This window comes from Carassius carassius, chromosome 17 (assembly GCF_963082965.1).
Source record: "Carassius carassius chromosome 17, fCarCar2.1, whole genome shotgun sequence".
Classification (NCBI taxonomy): domain Eukaryota; kingdom Metazoa; phylum Chordata; class Actinopteri; order Cypriniformes; family Cyprinidae; genus Carassius; species Carassius carassius.
In genome coordinates this window covers 15,995,396-16,014,992 of record NC_081771.1, presented here as the reverse complement: position 1 = coordinate 16,014,992, position 19,597 = coordinate 15,995,396, and the positions used below count along the sequence as shown (strand labels likewise).

Sequence of the window (19,597 nt, the reverse complement as noted above, 5' to 3'; positions counted from 1 at the left end):
ATACAGGATTACAGAACTACCGAATGAAAACCTACCGTTTTGCACGTATGATAGGTGAGTAATTACTCCTGAAGTGTAACAAACCGGCATAGACAAGCTTCATCGCTCGCAGAATCTGAGAAGTGTGTGTGTGTGTGTGTGTGTGTCGCCACTGATGCTTGGTAAATGTTAACATTTCCTTAGTGAGAACGATTGTTTTCTCCACGTTTAATTTGCAGATCCATTTGTGAACTGCAGGTGAGCCTCCAGTGACATTAAATTTTTTAATTGATCGGAGGTGTAAGCGCTCACTCCATAGACCCGGTAGGAGAAAATTATCAGGGAAACTGAGGCTTGGTAAACTTTCATGTGTTCATAGGGGTTGATTCCGCCTACAACCTCTTTTTTTAAGTAGCGTTGTTTGGCTTCATTATTAAGTTTGTCCTTATAGGTACAGGCAACTTTTTTGTCACGTTCTATAACTTTTTCTGGAGACCGGCTATTATCTTATTACAAACCGGCTTTGCGTTGCCTCTAAAATGGCCGCCGTTACCCACAATGCACCATTCCATAACGTCTACGCCCGAGCTCTATTGTAAATGCGAGCGTCGCAAGACCGGAAGTAAGTTTGCATACACTCTGAAGCTCACCGGCGCCATCTTGTGCACCTAGCCCATACTACCAGTGTTAGTATTGCACGACAGAGTATAACGTTGTAGCAGGTGCTTTCAAGTACTTACATTCAGTGTTATTAACATTCCAGAGTCCAGAGAAGAGATCGAGGAGGAACTGGCCAAGGGTAAGGGTGTGAGACTCCTGAAGGAGACCACGCCTCCACGGTCGCGCTCCGAGGCAGAGGAAGCCAAAGCAATAAATGTTAAGTTGATATTGCTGTTATATTTCCGATGTTAGCTAACTTAATAGTTGTGTAAAACTGGTAAATTAATGTTATTGGCTGCTGCTGATCTGCTCCCGTTTTTCCTGTTAACTGTAATTACAGCTATTGCCAACTGTAATTACAGCTATTACCATATTGTCACACTTGAATGTAACTACAGGGGCTCAAGTGAAATAAAGGGCACTTCTCATAATTAGTTTTTTTTTTTTTTTTTTTTTTTACAAAAAAGTATATATATATATATTAAAGCAACTCTGACTTCCTTTTAAAAAAAATAATTTAAAAAGTTAATTAATTTTATCTTCCTCAAACTCACGCAATTGTTTCATTTTCAAAAGATGTCTACAAAATAATCAGTTCACAGAAACCATGGTCTCCTTAGTATTCACTAGGTTTATAGAGCAGCAAAGGAAACCATTCCACAATGTGCATTTTTTGAAAACATTTTCTATGCTACTAGTTTCAAGTATATATGAAGAGTTCAGATGCAAAAGCCTCTAAGTGCCATCTGAAATTTTCTTATGAGCTTTTTTTTCAAGCTTGTATTTAAGTTTAGTAATTTAACTTAAATTACAATTAATAGGTAATTTTCATTGCCAGTAATGTGAAATAAGTGAACATAAACATACAAGCTTGATAAAAATGATCAATATTGAAGGAAATTTCAGATGGCACTTAGATGATTTTTCATCTGAACTCTTCATATTTAGAATAACCTAAATAACTGCATCAAACAGAGGGGCGTGTTTTACTAATAATTTGTTTATTTTTGCACAAGGCACTACATCGTTTTAATTATTTTGGTGTTATCAGAATACATAACACTTTAAAATTAAACTTACCAAAATAATTGAGTAAAAATTCAATAAAAGCCAATGTCATGTATGTATTTGTGGTGGTATGGAATACTATTTTATAAAGGTTTCGAGGAAATAAAAAAAGTTAAATTACTTAAATAGTTAATTTATAAATATTGTTATTTTTAAAGTTTAATGTTAACTTATTTCTACTCAGTTTTATTAATGTACCAGATGCAGTTACTCAGATTTACTACATTTTTTAGAGTGTATCCTCCATCTGTTTGCATCTGTAGATTTCTTCTAAATTCACCAATTTAGATTTCTAAATTTCAGGGGGAAAGACTCTTGATGTAAGTCAATAACTGGGGACGTTCTGTATGCAAATTAGGCGTCAACTAGTTAAAATGCGCACATTTGCATCTAATTGACAGGGAAATGCAGGTAAATAGGATAAACAAAATAACTAAAGCATATCACCTGGTGGTGATATATGCTTATTTTATTAACTTATTTTATTACATGGCTTGGTTGAATTCCAATGTAGAATGCGGTCTGTTATAACCAACAGACCGCTGTGCGGAGTATAACAGACCGTTGCCATGAAAAACAGATCGTTGCTATGGACTCACACAGGGCCGGCCCTGACCAATTTGCTGCCCTAGGCAAGATTTTACCTGGCGCCCCATGCATCACAGCCCATTTCACCCTGTCATTGTGTTCATGATTTAGCATATATATATATATATATATATATATATATATATATATATATATATATATATATATATATATATATATTCCTGATTCGGCCTTCCGTCACAATCAGGAAACTTTCACCGTGTCTAGAACTGGCACGAGCTGCCAGGCCCGTTTCTACGATCTGTGTGTTAACAAAAGCAGTGCTGTCTACATTGGATGCGGCGTCGGGCACGCTACACAACAAATTACCAACAACTGATTGTGCGCGCGCTCTGTTTCTGACGCACTTCAAGCACTCGATGGGCGGGGGAAGATTGAAGAGTCTGACTTTTTTTTTTTTTTTTTGCTTTATTTGGTAGTATTTCGAATTAATGGTTTTTAAATAGTAGCCTATTATAAAAAAAAATATGTAAAAAAATAAAAATACAAAAATTAATTCACTCGTTCACTCATTCTGGCGCCCCTATGGATGAGTGGCGCCCTTAGCATTTGCCTATACCGCCTATGCCGCGGGCCGGCCCTGGACTCTAACAGGGTTCTAACCGTAGAGACGGAGCGGACTATTTTCTTCAGCGGAATCAATATAATCGGGTTTAACAATCGGGGGAGAGGGAGAGGGAGCACTTCAGAACTCCTGACCTGATATTTAGATACTATATTTCAATAAATATATTTGTTTGACAGGGAAGCTGTGTGCAAACAGAAATATATATTATTTTTCAAAAATAAAAAAAAGCATCCCAGAAAAAAGGGCACTTTCTCTCCAGGAATAAAAAGGGCAGGTGCTCAAGCCCCCTTTCATGTCTATGTGTGCACGTGCCTGGTGGGGCCTGACAATACTCTGTCTGCAGTGCGTATGCAGTCTGTGTGCGTTACGTATGTGGTGCAGCACGGACTCGATGTGCTTTCACACAGGACGTGTTTGCAGTCCGCTACTCGGTACGTAAACGATCGCTGCACTGCTGCAGACGCAACGCTCCTGGAACGCAACTGGAATCCGTTAACATGGGTGCGTAAAAAAATATGCAACACACAAGCACTGCAGACAGAGTATGTGTGAAACAGGCGTAAGGTTGTTTGCACCTTGTGCAATGTGGAATTAGTTTACAGCTTTCTCAAGCACTTTGTGATGCATTTTGGAAACAGGAGATGAGCCCCTTTTCTAATGCACCACCTAGCTTGATAAACCCCTTCTCAAAGACTTACTGTTTGTCAATTTTATTTGGGTAACACACATATTCAGAATGCCTTCGACAGAATTCGAATGAGCCATTTTAATCTAGATTAATCTAGATTAATTTCAAGATCAGAGTGAGATTAATCTAGATTAAAAAAAATAATCCATGCCCACCACTAGTATATATATAACAAATATATTACTCACAGTCACAGATATCTGAAATCTATCATGGTCCATATTTACCAAACTATAGGCCCTGATGCAAAAGAAAAATATGTATATTGAGTACATTATTTTGTATATAGTTGCAGAGTCTGGCTGTTTGAATGAGGTGGAACCATCTGTATCTTCAAAAGGAGATGAGGTACAGCATTGCCCTCCCCTTACAAAAAAAAAGTATACTACAAGTTAATTTTATAAAGTATACTTAAGTAATGTTTTAAGTATATTTTGAGAAGTATATAAAATGTAGACTGAAAGTATACTTTCTTATTTTTAGTTTAAAAGAAGTATACTAATGGAACACTTGAATAAACATATTTTTCATAAGGGTCGTCATCTGTGTGCATGGATTAATAAAAGAACCCCCAACTTCAGTACACTTAAAGTTTTAATAAATTTTTTATGCATTTGTACAATGTAATACCTTGATTTATTTTGTTTTTTTAATTTTGTCAGATTCACTTGGGGGGAGATGTTCGAGTGCGCAGAGAGGCCTGGTTAAGGATTCAAAACAGCACGCGGGATTCCTTATTTGTGAAGGAGTTTGCAGTGGCAATCTGGGGCACTAAGACTCTGGGGATAAGAAGTCTCACAGGGAAGGAATGCCCCACAACCAAAACCAGCAGGCAGCCTTTAACCCCCCAGAAACTTCAGACATTGAAAGGTAGCAGTAGCCACAAGGTCTTTGTGGGATGCCAAGTACTGGGTTATGGAGTAATACATTTTTATTTGTTCTGGTGCGACACAAGCATCACTATTTATCAATTCATTTCTTTTCAGTCTGCTACAAGGAGTGGCTTGACAAAAAGAATGTGGAGGAGACAGAGTTGCAGGCCAGATGGGTAAAGGCCGGACGGTTCATCACAGAAAAAATAATGGACATTAACAGACTAAAAAAAAACGTTAAAATGTGAGTATGGGGTTCCATTTGTGCCAAAAATGAGTCGACTGCTTTGTGCTTTGTACTACACATTTGTCCTTGTCAACAGTAACCTGTTAACAGTTGCCTACTTTTTCAGATAAATTAGTATATGTTGATGTGTATGCTCTCTGTTTATGTCATTTTGTTCTGTCATCTTTACTGTATTGATCCTACTTTTTCAGGTAAATTACTAAATGTTGATGTGAATGCTCTTTATGTCGATTTGTTCTGTCGTCCTCAGTGTCATCTTAACTGTCATCTTGTTCTGGCATCTTAGCTGTCGTCTCTTTTTCGTCTTGTTCTGTCGTCTCTTTCTGTCGTCTTGTTCTGTCATCTTAACTGTCGTCTCTCTTTTATCTTGTTCTGTCGTCTTGTTCTGTCGTCTCTCTTTCGTCTTGTTCTGTCGTCTCTTTCTGTCGTCTTGTTCTGTCATCTTAACTGTTGTCTCTTTCTGTCATCTTGTTCTGTCATCTTAACTGTTGTCTCTTTGTGTGGTCTCTTTCTGTCGTTTTAACTGTGGTCTCTTTCTGTCGTCTCTTTCTAGAAACGACTGAAAGAGACCACAGTTAAGACAACAGAGAGAGACCACAGTTAAGACGACAGAAAGAGATGACAGTTAAGATGACAGAACAAGACGACAGAACAAGATAACGAAAGAGGCGACAGAACAAGACGACAGAAAGAGACGACAGTTAAGATGACGAAAAGAGACAACTGTTAAGATGACAGAACAAGACGAAAGAAAGAGACAACAGTTAAGATGACAGAACAAGACGACTGAACAAGACAACAGAAAGAGACGACAGAACAAGACGACAGAAAAAGATGACAGAAAGAGACGACAGAACAAGACGACTGAAAGAGACGACAGAACAAGACGACTGAAAGAGACGACAGTTAAGATGACAGAACAAGACGACAGTTAAGATGACACTGAGGACGACAGAACAAATCGACATAAACAAAGAACATACACACCAACATTTAGTAATTTACCTGAAAAAGTAGGATCAATACAGGAAGGATGACAGCACAAAACGACATAAAGAGAGAGCATAAACATCAACATATACTAATTTATCATTTTTGGCACAAATGTAAGCCCATAGTGAGCACTTAATTAAGATCAATTGTTGTTAATGTGTTTTATTGTAATTTGCTTGTTGAGCCAGATGACTGTTGTTTTTTGTTAAAAAATTGTTATTATTGTATTAATGTTTACTTGTTATTGTTAAATGAACTTGTTACATGTATTAATGTAAGCTTGTATTTTCATGATTTTCACCATACCAATGTAACTGTCCAGTATTCCACCCCAGTGAACAGACTACCATCCTTAACATCTATTACTATTGACCAGCATAGTTTCCAATGTGTGTAACCAGCATCCAATGTTGGTGCTGGTGTGACCAGCATGGGATGCATTTAATAAATGCATACAGCAAGCATACCAGCACATCAGCATCCCATGCTGGTCACCAGCACATCAGCATCCCATGCTGGTCACCAGCACATCAGCATCCCATGCTGGTCACCAGCATACCAGCATCCCATGCTGGTCACCAGCATACCAGCACCAAAACACAACATATGCTGGTCTAGCTGGTATGACCAGCTATGCTGGTCTGTGCTGGTGTTTCCAGTAGGGTACTGTTTGAGTACATGAATTACTCCAGGATATTGGTTTGTTTGAACTCAGAGGGAGTGTCAGCCACTAAAAGTTAACTAAAAGTTAACAGCTTAAGTCATTTGCGGATTAATTCCTATTGGAGAGGCGAACCATTTTAAACGATTCAGTTCAATTTGGTGAACTGGTTCAAGAAGATCCGGTTACATCGAATGATTCGTTCGCGAACCTGATATCACTAAACTGTTGTGTTTTGAACTCTCTGACAACAGACATGGAAGAGAAGACAATGATGAATAAAGTCGTAGTTTTTGCTATTTTTGGACCAAAAAAACGGTAAATGTAAACCGGCATTCACCAAATGTAACATTTACCGTTTTCTGATTCATGTTTTTGTTGTTTACATGAAGACAGTAACCGTATAATTTTCGGATACACATTCTAACTTTGCAATATATTACAACAGCAATTCGATCAAAAGAAAGTGGACAAAACAGTTGCAAACTTTGTCTACTACTTTGTCATTTACAGAGTCATCACCCGGGTGTTGACAGCACACAATCACAGGTGAGACTTGAACAGCACACATTGCTTTCAGTGTTTAAACTAAACTCATTTGCACATGTTTTTAAGACTTGCCAATTTAAACATTTAAATCAAGAATAAGTTAATGAGAATTTGTGTGTGCTGCATGAAGTGCCCATTCACAAACACTGACATTACATATTGCATAGATTAAATATAGATTAATCCTTATTTAAACACAGATCAAAAAGTCAAAATCTTTGAGTGATTTTGCTATGTCATTTGTTTGATTTTCATCACTGACAGACACTTTTTTGTCACTTTAAGTTTGGGGTTTTAGGGAGAAACGAAAGCACAACTCTGAAGGAATGGAAGGTGTGCTGGAAGTAATGCAATAGCGGCACAATGACCGCTCTACCTCGTTTATCTTGTTTTCATATTTGGATGCCAAAAATTAATTGTACATCCCTATTATTATCTTTAATTACTGCCTTATTTTTTGTTTTCAAATGCAGGGAGACCCTGAAACTTCAGATAACAGGTTTATAAATGCTTCACATGATGAATATAGGAAGATTGTTGAAATGTGTTCTCAAATAACAAATGACACAAACAGGCATCACTGAAACATGCAGTGTGCAGCCCTCTGGCTGATCGCGCCAAATAAGCTCTAACTTTAATAATGTTCTACCAAGGGGGTAGAATTCTGGGGGGTGTTTAGATCGAGGTCATGGTGCAAATGACCCTAGGTCCCTGCGTCACTCTCCAACCTTCATCCATCTCATCTCATTACAATAAACTCTGTCAACTTGCATTTGCCTCCTGTCTTCCATACCAAACCGTTACAGAACGATCTGACCATTATGGAGGCAGCGAGTAGTCACCATTCCACCCTAGAGGAGTTTCTCAGCACCAGTGTTCGGAGGATGGACTCCCAGGAGAGGAGTCTTGACGACACTGGTCGCACGGTTCAAACCTTGGTGACGCAGGTGTCTGAGCTCACTCAACAGTTCCAGCTACTACGAGCTCCCACTGTGCCGCCCACACCGCAGGTTCTCCCAGTACCATCGGAGACCCCCTCCCAGCCGGAACCACGTCTCCCGATCCCAGTTACGCCAGCAAGAGATATCCGTCTCAGACTATTCAATCGAGTTCCGGACCCTGGCGGTGGAGTGCCATTGGAACGAAGAGGCGCAGTGGGACATGTTCCTGGCATGGGCTGGCTGACCGCGTCCAGAAGGAGATCTATGCCCTGGATCTCCCCACGTCCCTCAACGGACGTATCGAGCTGGCCTTGCGGGTCGACGCACGTCTGACACGGATGGAGAGGAGGAGCTTACCCAGCACCACATACAGGGGACCGGCAGACATGCAATTCAGCGGCGGGGACGCGGCCAGCCCCTCCTACGATCACGAGCCCATGCAGGTAGGGCGAGCTTGGCTTTCCTGGGAGGAGAAGGAGAGGCGGAGGTCCCTTGGCCTGTGCCTCTACTGCGGGGGAGCTGGACATCAAGCCCACACCTGTCCGGTAAAAGGGCCGGAACGCTCCTCCTGGTAAGACTGAGGTGGTCAGCACAGACCCACCACTCTCAAGCACTACTGGACTCAGGGGCAGAGGGTAATTTCATGGACAGCACATTGGCACACCAGCTCCACATTCCCCTCAGACCCCTTCCGCACCACATCACTGTTCACGCCCTCAATGGACAGCAACTCGCTACCATCTCACACATCACTGAAGACATCACACTCATCACATCTGGCAATCACTCCGAGACTATTTCCTTTCACATCCTTGACTCTCCCCTGGCACCCATTGTCCTTGGGCACCCTTGGCTCCTCCTCCATAACCCCAAAATAGACTGGTCCTCTAATTCCATTCTGTCCTGGTGTAAAAAGTGTCATGAGTCTTGTTTAGTGTCTGCCTGTCCGTCTGTGTCTATGTCTGTGTTACAGGAGGAGGCGGTGGATTTATCTAATGTGCCCACGGAGTACCTCCATCTGAAGGAAGTGTTCAGTAAGTCTCGTGCTGCTTCTCTTCCTCCGCATCGTCCCTACGACTGTGCCATAGATTTATTGTCAGGTAAGTCTCCGCCTAAAGGCAAATTATATTCACTTTCAGTTCCGGAAAGGAGGCTATGGAGAAATATATTTCTGATTCTCTAGCTTCGAAGTTCATCCGCCCTTCCTCTTCTCCTGCGGGGGCGGGGTTCTTTTTTGTGGGAAAGAAGGACGGATCACTGCGACCTTGTATTGATTACCGGGGACTGAACAACATCACGGTAAAGAATACTTATCCTTTGCCGTTGATGTCTTCGGCCTTTCGAGAGGTTGCAGGGAGCATCAATTTTCACAAAACTGGACTTACGCAATGCGTATCATTTGGTTCGGATCAGGGAGGGGGATGAATGGAAGACCGCTTTTAACACCCCCAGAGGGCACTTTGAATAGTTGGTTATGCCCTTCGAGCTTTCCAACTCCCCAGCGGTCTTCCAGGCACTCGTCAACGACGTGCTTCAAGATATGATTGATCAGTTCATTTATGTCTACCTGGACGACATATTGATTTTTTCTTCTTCTCTCCAGGAACATGTGCAGCACGTCCGAGGAGTGCTTCAGAGGTTGCTAGAGAATGGGCTTTTTGTCAAGGCGGAGAAATGCGAGTTTCATGCACAGTCAATTCCATTTTTGGGGTATATCGTGTCGACTGAGGGAATACGCATGGATCCCGTGAAAGTCAAGGCTGTGGTAGAGTGGCCAAGTCCAGATTCCCGTAAGGCCCTATAGAGGTTTCTGGGGTTCGCTAATTACTAGCCGCACCTCTGACCACCTTGACCTCCGCCAGGAGTGACTGTAAGTCTGTCCTCAGGGTTTCACCCCCAGAGCAATGGTCAAACCGAGAGAGCCAACCAAGATTTGGAAAGGGTGTTGCGATGTTTGGTCTCCAAGAATCCTTCCTCCTGGAGCCAACAATTGTCTATGGTGGAGTACGCCCACAATACCTTACCAGTATCAGCTAAGGGCCTATCTCCTTTTGAGTGTAGTGTAGGTTACCAGCCACCTATTTTTCAAAGTATGGAATCCGAGGTTGCAGTCCCCTCCGTTCACGCCTTCGTCCAGAGGTGTCACCGCACTTGGACTAGAGCCCGCGAGACTCTACTCCAAGTGGGGACGCGCACCAAGGCCAAAGCCGATCGCCACCGGTCAAGGCCTCCCGTATACGTAGTGGGTCAAAAAGTGTGGCTTTCTACCAAAAATATTCCTCTCCGTTCCGTATCTAATAAGTTGGCTCCCAAATTTATTGGCCCGTTTACTGTCACCAAGATCATTAGTCCGGTGGCAGTCCGCCTTAAACTCCCTCCTGCGTACAGGAGAATTCATCCCGCCTTTCACGTATCCAAAATAAAGCCCGTATTTCATTCTCCCATTAATCCGCCTACCTCGGTCCCCCCCCCCCCCCCCCCCCCCCTCCGTGACTCGTAGATGGGGAGACCACCTATTCGGTCAATCGCATTCTGGACTCTAGACGGAGGGGACGCGGATTTCCAGAGGAGAGAAGTTGGGTACCTGCTAGGGACATCCTGGATCACTCCCTTATCGATGATTACAATCGACAGGTAAGAGATTCTGGGGATGCCAGGAGGCATCCTTAGGAGGAGGGGTACTGTCACAGTTCATGAATGCACCGTCTCCAGCTGTATTCATGTTACGTCATGTTGATTGTTTCATGTGGGTGTTGCCGCTGATCGTCTGTTGAGGTGCATCTCATTCCAACTGCCTATTTAACACCCTGTCTTTCATCTCTTGTTTGTCAGATCGTTGTTTGAGGTCCTCCGTGTTAGATGTCTGTCCTGATTCTCATGTTCCTGCTCTTGCTTGTCTCTTGTTCGGTCATCTCTGGATTGTTCCTCTCTCACACGGATTATCTTCACCTCTCACGGATCTACCACCACCGTCATCTCTACCAGCGCACTCAACCCACCTACTCACCAGTCTGTGCTGCCATCGAGGTCCCTTGAGTAAATATTTCTAGAAGTACTTTTACTTTTACTTGAGTACAGTTTTTGGGTACTCTACCCACCTCTGCTTCTCTCAAAAATTCTCAGAGGAAAAAAATTATTCAGCGACAGCAAGATAGATAGATAAATTAAGTTTAATTTACACAGTAAATTAAGTTTAGTTTACTGCTATTAAAGCATTAGAATTGAAGTAAACCCGACAGAAAATTTTGTGCAGTTGTTTCAACTTACATTTATAAGTTAAAATAACAATCATACTTGTTAAATCAAAAGAAAATCTATTGCAGTTGTTTAAACATGCATTTTTTTTAGTTAAAATAACCATTTTACTTGTTCATTCAACTTTCAGTCTAGTTAAGGACAAGAAAACTTAATTTCTTGTTCTCTGGACAATCTAGTTATCTCTACACACAAAAAAAACAAGTTAAAATAACTAAAATTGCGGAAATCTGGCTGATCTACCCTGAGAAAAAAAGGTTTTTATAACACTGTTTGAGCAAAAGAAACAACATTTGACAGTTGTTGTCATTTCTTTGGTGACTTTAAATATGAAATTTAATCGTAAGCTCAGTGAACAGTTTTGGAGAATTTCATGTTTCCCCATTCAAAGAGCTGCACTTGAATGCCCAAGACGTGTTTCAAATATGGCCGCCGAGCTACATGACCTGTCTAGACTTTGGTTAAATGCACCACTGTTTCAGTTTGAAAAAATGTTTAGCACCGTTTTGTTGGGTCTGAATGCAGCCCAGGTGTAATAAACTTGGTTCACCCCTTGCCGATACCTGAACTGACAACAATAGTGAATGAGTGGGACACAGCAGGAGTCCATCCCGACCCTACAGCTATTTTCAAGGCATTTCACTATTTGAATAAACCTACGGCTTATCAAAGTTATGATTATTTTTATGCCAATAAAACGTAATGCAGAATTTCTTTAGGTCTTAAAAACTTTTTACTACCATCTATACACATTCAACTATTTGTATCAAGATAAAAAAAAAAACGATTATGTCTTTAAAAATAAGACAGAGTTACACAAGCTTTAAAATGGTTTAAACTTGCATTTTTCTAATATGTATTTTATAAATAACTTATATTTTTATAATAACTTTTATAATAACGAGTACTGCGTCTTAGCTAAGACGCTACGGGAAAAGTCTCTTTTCACGAAATACTGAAGCAAAAAATTATCCTTAATTTTGTATTTTTGTAAAGCGCATTTGCAGCAGTAAACAGCCATAGGCGGGACGGCTCGTTCGCTCATTGGCTTGTTCTGCGGCAACTGCACAGCCTATCGAGCGCAGGCTGATGCAACATCAGACCAATAAGGGCGCTTCGCGCCCTTCTTGCCACTTCCCGCCGAAACGGGTGTGGCCCAACCTATAAAAGGAGCTCGAAAAGGCTGACTCACCTGATTTATTTCATCGCCGAAGCGAACCAAAGTGAATCGTACGCACAGCAGAGAACGCAGTACTCGTTCGCTCTTCTAGAGAGAACCGAGGTTACGTTTAGTAACCGAGTACGTTCTCTTACGAGAGCTCTCTCGTACTGCATCTAAGCTAAGACGCTACAGGAACCCAATGTAAAACGCCGTGCGCGCAGGGATCACACACCAATAAACCTGAAGCAACGCCCAGGATTTACAGTGCATAGTCACCTGGGGAACTCACAGAGAGTCCAGGACAGGAAGGGGGGAAGCCCTCCGTCCCATATCTAGCAGCATCCGTAGATGCGGCAATATGACATCACACAGCCGAGGCAAGGCCTGACCAATGTGGCAATGCGGGTCTTACGCAATACTGCCCATATAACAGTCGGCAGCGCATAACGCTCACAAACTCAGAGTTCCCTTCAGGGCCCTGATTCGACTATACCGACAGCAGCCTTGCTTGCAAGGCGGGAACCTCCAGGTTATAGAACCTGATAAATGTAGACGGCGAAACCCAACCTGCCGCCATACATATATCCTGCAAGGAGATCCCAGTAGACCACGCCCACAACGAGGCGACGCCCCTTGTGGAGTGTGCTCTGACGCCCAGCGGGCACTGAAGGCCCCTGGAAGCGTAAGCTAACGCTATAGCGTCAACTATCCATCTGGATATAGTCTGTCTCGAAACAGCCATTCCCTTGGAACGTACACCGGACGAGACAAACAGCTGCTCAGTCTGTCGAAAGGCAGCAGAGCGAGACACATAAGCTCTTAAAACCCTGACAGGGCAAAGAAGACTCGAGCCTCTATCCTCTCCTGACACTGGCAGGGCAGACAGGGCAATAACCTGAGCCCGAAATGGCGTGTTGAGGGATTTCGGCACATAACCGTGCCTAGGTTTGAGTATGACCTTTGAGTCATTAGGCCCGAACTCCAAGCACGACTGGCTCACCGAGAGCGCGTGCAGATCACCCACACGCTTCACTGAAGCGAGATCCAACAAGAATACTGTCTTGAACGACAGATGCTGAAGGCTAGCTGATTGGATAGGCTCAAAAGGGGGACCCTTCATGGCCTCCAAAACCGCCACGAGGTCCCACATAGGGACTGACGGAGGTCTGGGAGGATTCAGCCTCCTAGCTCCTCTAAGGAACCGGATGACCAAATCATTCCTTCCTATTGACTGACCGAGCGCTGTTTCAGAAAATGCTGCGATGGCCGTCACATAAACTTTGAGCGTGGATGGGGCTCTGCCCTTATCCAACAACTCCTGTAGGAAGGAGAGAACCTCCGTCACCTCACAACTAAGGGGTGAACATCCTCGAGCTGTGCACCAGCTGGAGAACACCGACCACTTCGAGGCATACAGACGTTGTGTCGACGGAGCTCTAGCCTGAGTGATGGTATTTAGCACTCCCACTGCGAGATCAGCGGGTAACCATTGAGCGCCCACACATGGAGGGACCACAACTCCGGTTGAGGGTGCCAAATCGAACCCCTGGCCTGCGAGAGGAGGTCCCTCCTCAACGGTACTGGCCACGGGGCGACATCTGCTAACTGCATCAAATCTGGGAACCATGGTTGGTTCTTCCAAAGAGGTGCTACAAGCAGTATTGAACATCTCGTTTCTCTCACCCGTTCTATCACCTGCGGAAGGAGGGAGACGGGAGGGAAAGCATAAAGCGGGCAGCACGGCCATTTCCGTGACAGCGTGCTTTCGTTCTTGGAAAAGAACGCGGGGCAGTGAGCGTTTTCGTGGGACGCGAAGAGGTCCACCTCCGCCCTGCCAAATCTCTCCCACAACAGCCAGACTGTTTGCGGGTGTAGAGACCATTCGCCCGTAGGAACATTGCCTCTGGACAGCCTGTCTGGATCCAGATTCTGTAGCCCAGGCACATGCACTGCCCTCAGCGAACGCACGTTGCGCTGAGCCCAAACCAGGAGGCGTTCCGCCAGCCTGTACAGGTTTCGGGACCCGAGACCGCCCTGGCAATTTATGTAGGACACCACAGACATGTTGTCCGAACGGACTAAGACGTGGTGGTCCTTGATTTGGGGACAAAAGCGCATCAGCGCGTTCTCCACTGCCAGCATTTCCAGACAGTTGATATGATGGAGCTTTTCCCGTTCTGACCACAGGCCAAAGGACGGTCTGCCCTCGAGCAGTGCTCCCCATCCCGAAGTGGAGGCATCCGTCGACACCATCTTCACATTCGGGGAAGTCTCCAGGCTTACACCTGATTGGTACCAGCCGTTTGCTGTCCAGGGTTTCAGGGCTGTGACACAGCTCTGATTGACCTTGAGACGCAGTCGGCCAGACACCCACGCTCTGCGCGGCACCCGCGCCTTCAGCCAGAGCTGCAGGGGGCGCATGCGGAGCAGGCCCAGCTGCAGAACCGGAGATGCTGAGGCCATGAGGCCCAGCACCTTCTGACAGTGTTTGAACGAAACGGTCGCGCTGCAGCGGAAAGAACTCGCTGCGCGCTGAATGCCCAACACGCGCTGTGGTGACAGCCGCGCCGTCATGGAACACGAGTTCAGAACTATACCCAAAAACAGAATCGTCTGACTGGGGTTCAGCGAACTCTTCGCCCAATTGACACTGAGACCGAGCTTCTCGAGGTGATCGAGTAAAACGGCCCTGTGCTCCACGAGCTCCGCTCGTGATCGAGCCAGAATCAGCCAGTCGTCCAAATAATTCAGCACTCGCACGCCTCTGAGTCTAAGAGGAGCGAGCGCTGCATCCATGCACCTCGTAAACGTACGAGGAGCCCAGGACAAGCCGAACGGCAGGACTGTAAACTGGTATGCCTGGCCCTCGAAGGCGAATCTCAAATATCGCCTGTGACTTGACGCTATCTGTACTTGAAAATACGCGTCCTTCAGATCTATTGACATGAACCAGTCCCCTCTGCGAATCTGCGCGAGGAGCTTCCTGGTCGTAAGCATTCTGAAACTGCGTTTCATCAATGCCTTGTTCAGCTGTCTTAGATCCAGTATGGGCCTGAGACCCCCGTCTCTCTTGGGCACCAGAAAGTATCTGCTGTACAGCCCCCCCTCGCTTTGAGCTCAAGACACAGGCTCTACAGCCCCTTTGCTCAACAGTTTTGATATTTCGGCCCGAAGTATGTGTGCTACTTCTGTTTTGACCGTAGTTTCGACGCGTGCTAAAAAGCGCGGAGGGCGTTGAAAAAAACTGTAGCGAGTAGCCTCTCTTTATAATGCCTAGCACCCAATCCGAAACCCCTGGAAGCGCTGACCATGCATCTGCATGAATGGCTAAAGGCTGGATGCGAAGCGTGCTCTGTTGACTGGGCAACGTTTACTATGTGGCGCGCGTGACCGATCTGAGTCGATCTTATGTGCGCGAGCCCTGTGTGCAGGGCTGAAACAGTCACAATCCCTGGAACTGAAACAGCGGCGCGCATAGGTGAGAGCCCGGCCACAGCGGAACTCATACACCGGCGCTTCGATGAAGCAGCCATCGTGTGTAGTGCAGACGCAGAGTCATGCAGCAGGCATAGATGGCTTTCCTAGGATGGCTTCGGGGCTCCCGGCCTCACCGTAATCCTCTGCCGCGGTCCCCGCGGTGCGGGGCGACGGCCGGTAGAGCGAGAACGGGGGTCTCGAGCTGCGTTGCTGAAGCTGTTGTGAAAACTGCTTTTGTGTGCAGGCAAGCGGGCAACTGTGCAGGCTTGCGCGTTGCAGAAAACGCTGAGACAGTCACAATTCCTGGAACTGAAACAGCGGCGCGCTTGGGTGAGAGCTCGGCCACAGCGGAACTCGTACACCTGTGCTTCGATGAAGCAGCCATCGTGAGTAGTGCAGACGCAGCGTCACACAGCAGGCTTTAGATGGCAACACCGCTTTTGCCGCCGTCCAGCAGAGGGCGGACAAAGGTGCGTCGCTATCCCCTGTTCCACCGGCGGAAGTGACTGGTAGTTCCTGTTTTTAGCATCATCCAGTGTGGAGAATGCTAGTGAGACAGACGAACGAGTTCGCGCTGAATATGGAGCATTCCAAGCCTTCGCCACCTCTTCGTGAAGCTCAGGAAGAAATGAGGCAGGCTTTAAGAAGTACGCTCATCCGAAAGGAAATACCATCCAGTCGGGAACGAGAGGGGGGGCGCTGGTGCAGACCAATCACGGCCGAGACTCGTCGCGGCCAACGTGAGCCCCGGCTCCTTCTCGATGTCAGCTCGTCTGCTGGGCTTCTGAGCAGAAGTCGCGAGATCCTCTGAGCTCGCCCAGCCCTCACTGCTGAAGCTAGCAGAGAGCGCGTGTCCTCTTCCCCCGACGCGGCCCTGAGATCGACTTCCTCGGACGACGCGCCAGCAAACAGCGGGCGCTGCCCATCGGGAAGCGATGCAGGGGAGGCCGGTGAAGCAGGTCGAACCGGCGAGCTCGGTTGAGCTGAAGACGGTTCCGGAATCCGTTGGAAGCGGCGCTTTCACGGTGCCTCAGCGCAGCGGAGAATGCAGGCTCAAAGAAAAAGGCCAGGCGAGTCCTCAGAGTCACCATGGCAACAGCTCGCAGTGAGGGCAGCCGCCGTCAGCGAGCGCGAGCGCTGCATGATCTTCACCCAGGCAGGAGACACAGATGACGTACCGGTCTCCCTCGCTGAGTGGGGCTCTGACGAGCCGCAGGAAGGCATCTTAAAAAAGACGCAAGCTCTTTTACGAGTGTGTGTCGCAAGGCGAACACACACACACACATAAAGAACAGTTGGATACAACAGAATTGAAAGGATATAGGCGCCGGACAGCGCAGCAGGAACGGCAGTGGAAGGCGGCGAAGGCCAGCAGCTTCAGAATGGCTCGTCCCGCTGATATGCTTCTCAGACGGCGCTTGCTTCCTTCGTGATCCAGCGATGCGTGAGCTTCGCTGAAGAGATGAAAAATCAGGTGAGTCAGCCTTTTCGAGCTCCTTTTATAGGTTGGGCCACACCCGTTTCGGCGGGAAGTGGCAAGAAGGGCGCGAAAACTTTGACAGTTCACCGCCTTCCGGAACACAATCAAACTGAGGAGGGAGGGTGGGAGTTCAGGAGGTCGGCGTGGGAGCAGCCAACGGAAAAGGACCATAGTTCATAGGGCCAGGGCAGAGTGGAAGGAGGGAAGAGCCCGGAGCAGGAGGAGCCAGATGGAGATCCAGTTGTTCTCCAGCACCCACTCCACAAAAGCGGCAAAATCCTCTTTGGGACGGTTCGCTGGCAAGCATGCCAGATCAAAAAAGTCCCTGGTATGGTCCTCCAGTGAATTGTCCTGTTGATCCAGGCACAGGATTAGAACAGCTCGGATTTCCATTCCGGGAAAGGGGAGAAAGAAAAACTCCACTATTTTGATACTCAATTTGAGGGTCGTTTATTCTGTTATGGTCTCTCTAAAGGAAGGTGAAGAAGACGAGGATAATCCACAACGCAAAGTCTTTAATATTATTATCAATAAAAACGCAGGCAAGGAAAAAGCTACCGAACAGAAAGAAGACTAAGTAAGGTAGTTGATGAGGGAAAAAAACAGGTGAAGGCAGTTAACTAATAATGACTTACGAGCAAATGAACTAAAGAGATAAATCAAACAAGATCAAAACCATGACATACGTTTACCTTCATTCTTAAGTTCTAACAAACATGGAAAGCATTTCCTTCCCCATTAAGGGTAAATACGTATTGTGAAAAATATTGATATGTATAATATGGCAGTAAAATATTCAGGGAAATGAATATTTATACTTATATAAATGTAACTGGGATATTTTCTAGCATAGATTGTTGAATTACATGTATCAAGCAAGTAGCTCTCTAGACTATTTTATCCTTCTCTTAGTGGATCCCTGTCCTGAAAAAAAAAAAAAAAAAAAAAAAATGTTCCATTGATTTTTGGATTGCTGCTGGAAATAATCTCTGTGATCAACAAAAGTTTCTGATTCTTACTTGTTTTATTCATTATAATGTTCAAAATGAACACTTTGAACAACTTCAGACATTTTGTAGCCGAAGTACATACAACAGAAGTAAAAGGCTAAACATTGTTTGCCTTCTTGTCACTTTTCTGTGGCACAGGTACTTAAAAAAACGAAAGTTGGGGAGTCACACCAGAGGAGTTTCCAGCTAAGCTTAATGCAGAATTTATTGAGAGAATTGAGAAATTTGTGCAGGTCCATAGAAACAGTTTTCTTCTGCTTCAAGCCCCAGTTTACAGGAAAAGGGAAGTGAGAGGTTTTATCGTCAGTGCAAAAGAGGTGCATAGTGAATTGAAAACTACAAATGTACAACCTTATTTTGAAAGTAAGCACCCCCATCTAACATATTTACTTGACCAAAGGGTCTAGGGATGGCATCTGGAGAGCTACTCAGACTAAGATCTACTCAGACTCAGAATAAGGCCTAATTATTATTATTATTTTTTAAATGAGTAATGTAATAATAAATAACTAATGAACCTCACCAGCAGTGAGGACTGTTTAATTTCAAAATGCTTTTAATCTACTGAGCTGGACAAATACAAGTATGTGATAAAGTGGCTTAACTCCAATGTTTTATTTTTGCAACAGATTTCTCGACTGTAACCTCAGAGTCATATCTGTGCACAGTACTGCTGATGTAGTGAAGGGAATTCTGATGGAAGGGAAGGTAAGCAGTGATTTTTTCCTAAAATTCAGTGTGAATGATTCACACGCTTTATTAATTATTATAATTTTCTAGAAATGTTTTAATTTTATAGTGAATAATGTATTGATGTTAATTATGGGCTTTTAATGTTCATTTTAATTTAATGTCAAGGACAGTGCTCACTTTACAAGCATGCATAGGAAAATTGCATTTATAATAAATTTATTAGCAAAACTTTTACTGGCCTTTTTATTCCAGGCCACAAGTAAACCCAATGGGACGAATTTGAGAGATCATATGTCTTTGGCTTGTACTTACATTATTGATCATAGCCCAGTTTGGGAAATTCTTCAAGAGATGCAGTTCAAGTGAGATTTACTCTGTTCCTCTCCATTCATGTTCTTATTGCTTACTATACTTGTTTTGAACAGCAGATGTCAGTATTGTTTCATAGTAAGTCAAAACTCTTTCTTGCTTCATACTTTTAAGCATGTTGTATTGTTTTCTTTCAAAATAGTTCATGAACTTTTAAAAAACAAAGGTTTAAACATGGTGAGAGGAAAAATGTCCAACTTTTATTTGTGCTAGAAAAGTCTTCAAAGTCAGAATACAGAATATTGAAAATATTGATATTGAAGCTCTCACATTGCTCTTCATTACAAATGTGTCATGCTACAGAGAAATTAAATTA

At 44.5% G+C, this 19,597-nt stretch overlaps 1 long non-coding RNA gene across 1 annotated transcript; it reads left to right on the top strand.

Annotated features, from left to right (window-relative positions):
- The first annotated feature begins 3,859 nt into the window (after window positions 1-3,859).
- Window positions 3,860-4,679, top strand: LOC132160538 (uncharacterized). The gene is made up of 3 exons (XR_009438034.1): window positions 3,860-3,920; window positions 4,235-4,442; window positions 4,559-4,679. It is a non-coding gene; the product is annotated as an uncharacterized LOC132160538 (long non-coding RNA).
- Window positions 4,680-19,597: the final 14,918 nt, after the last annotated feature.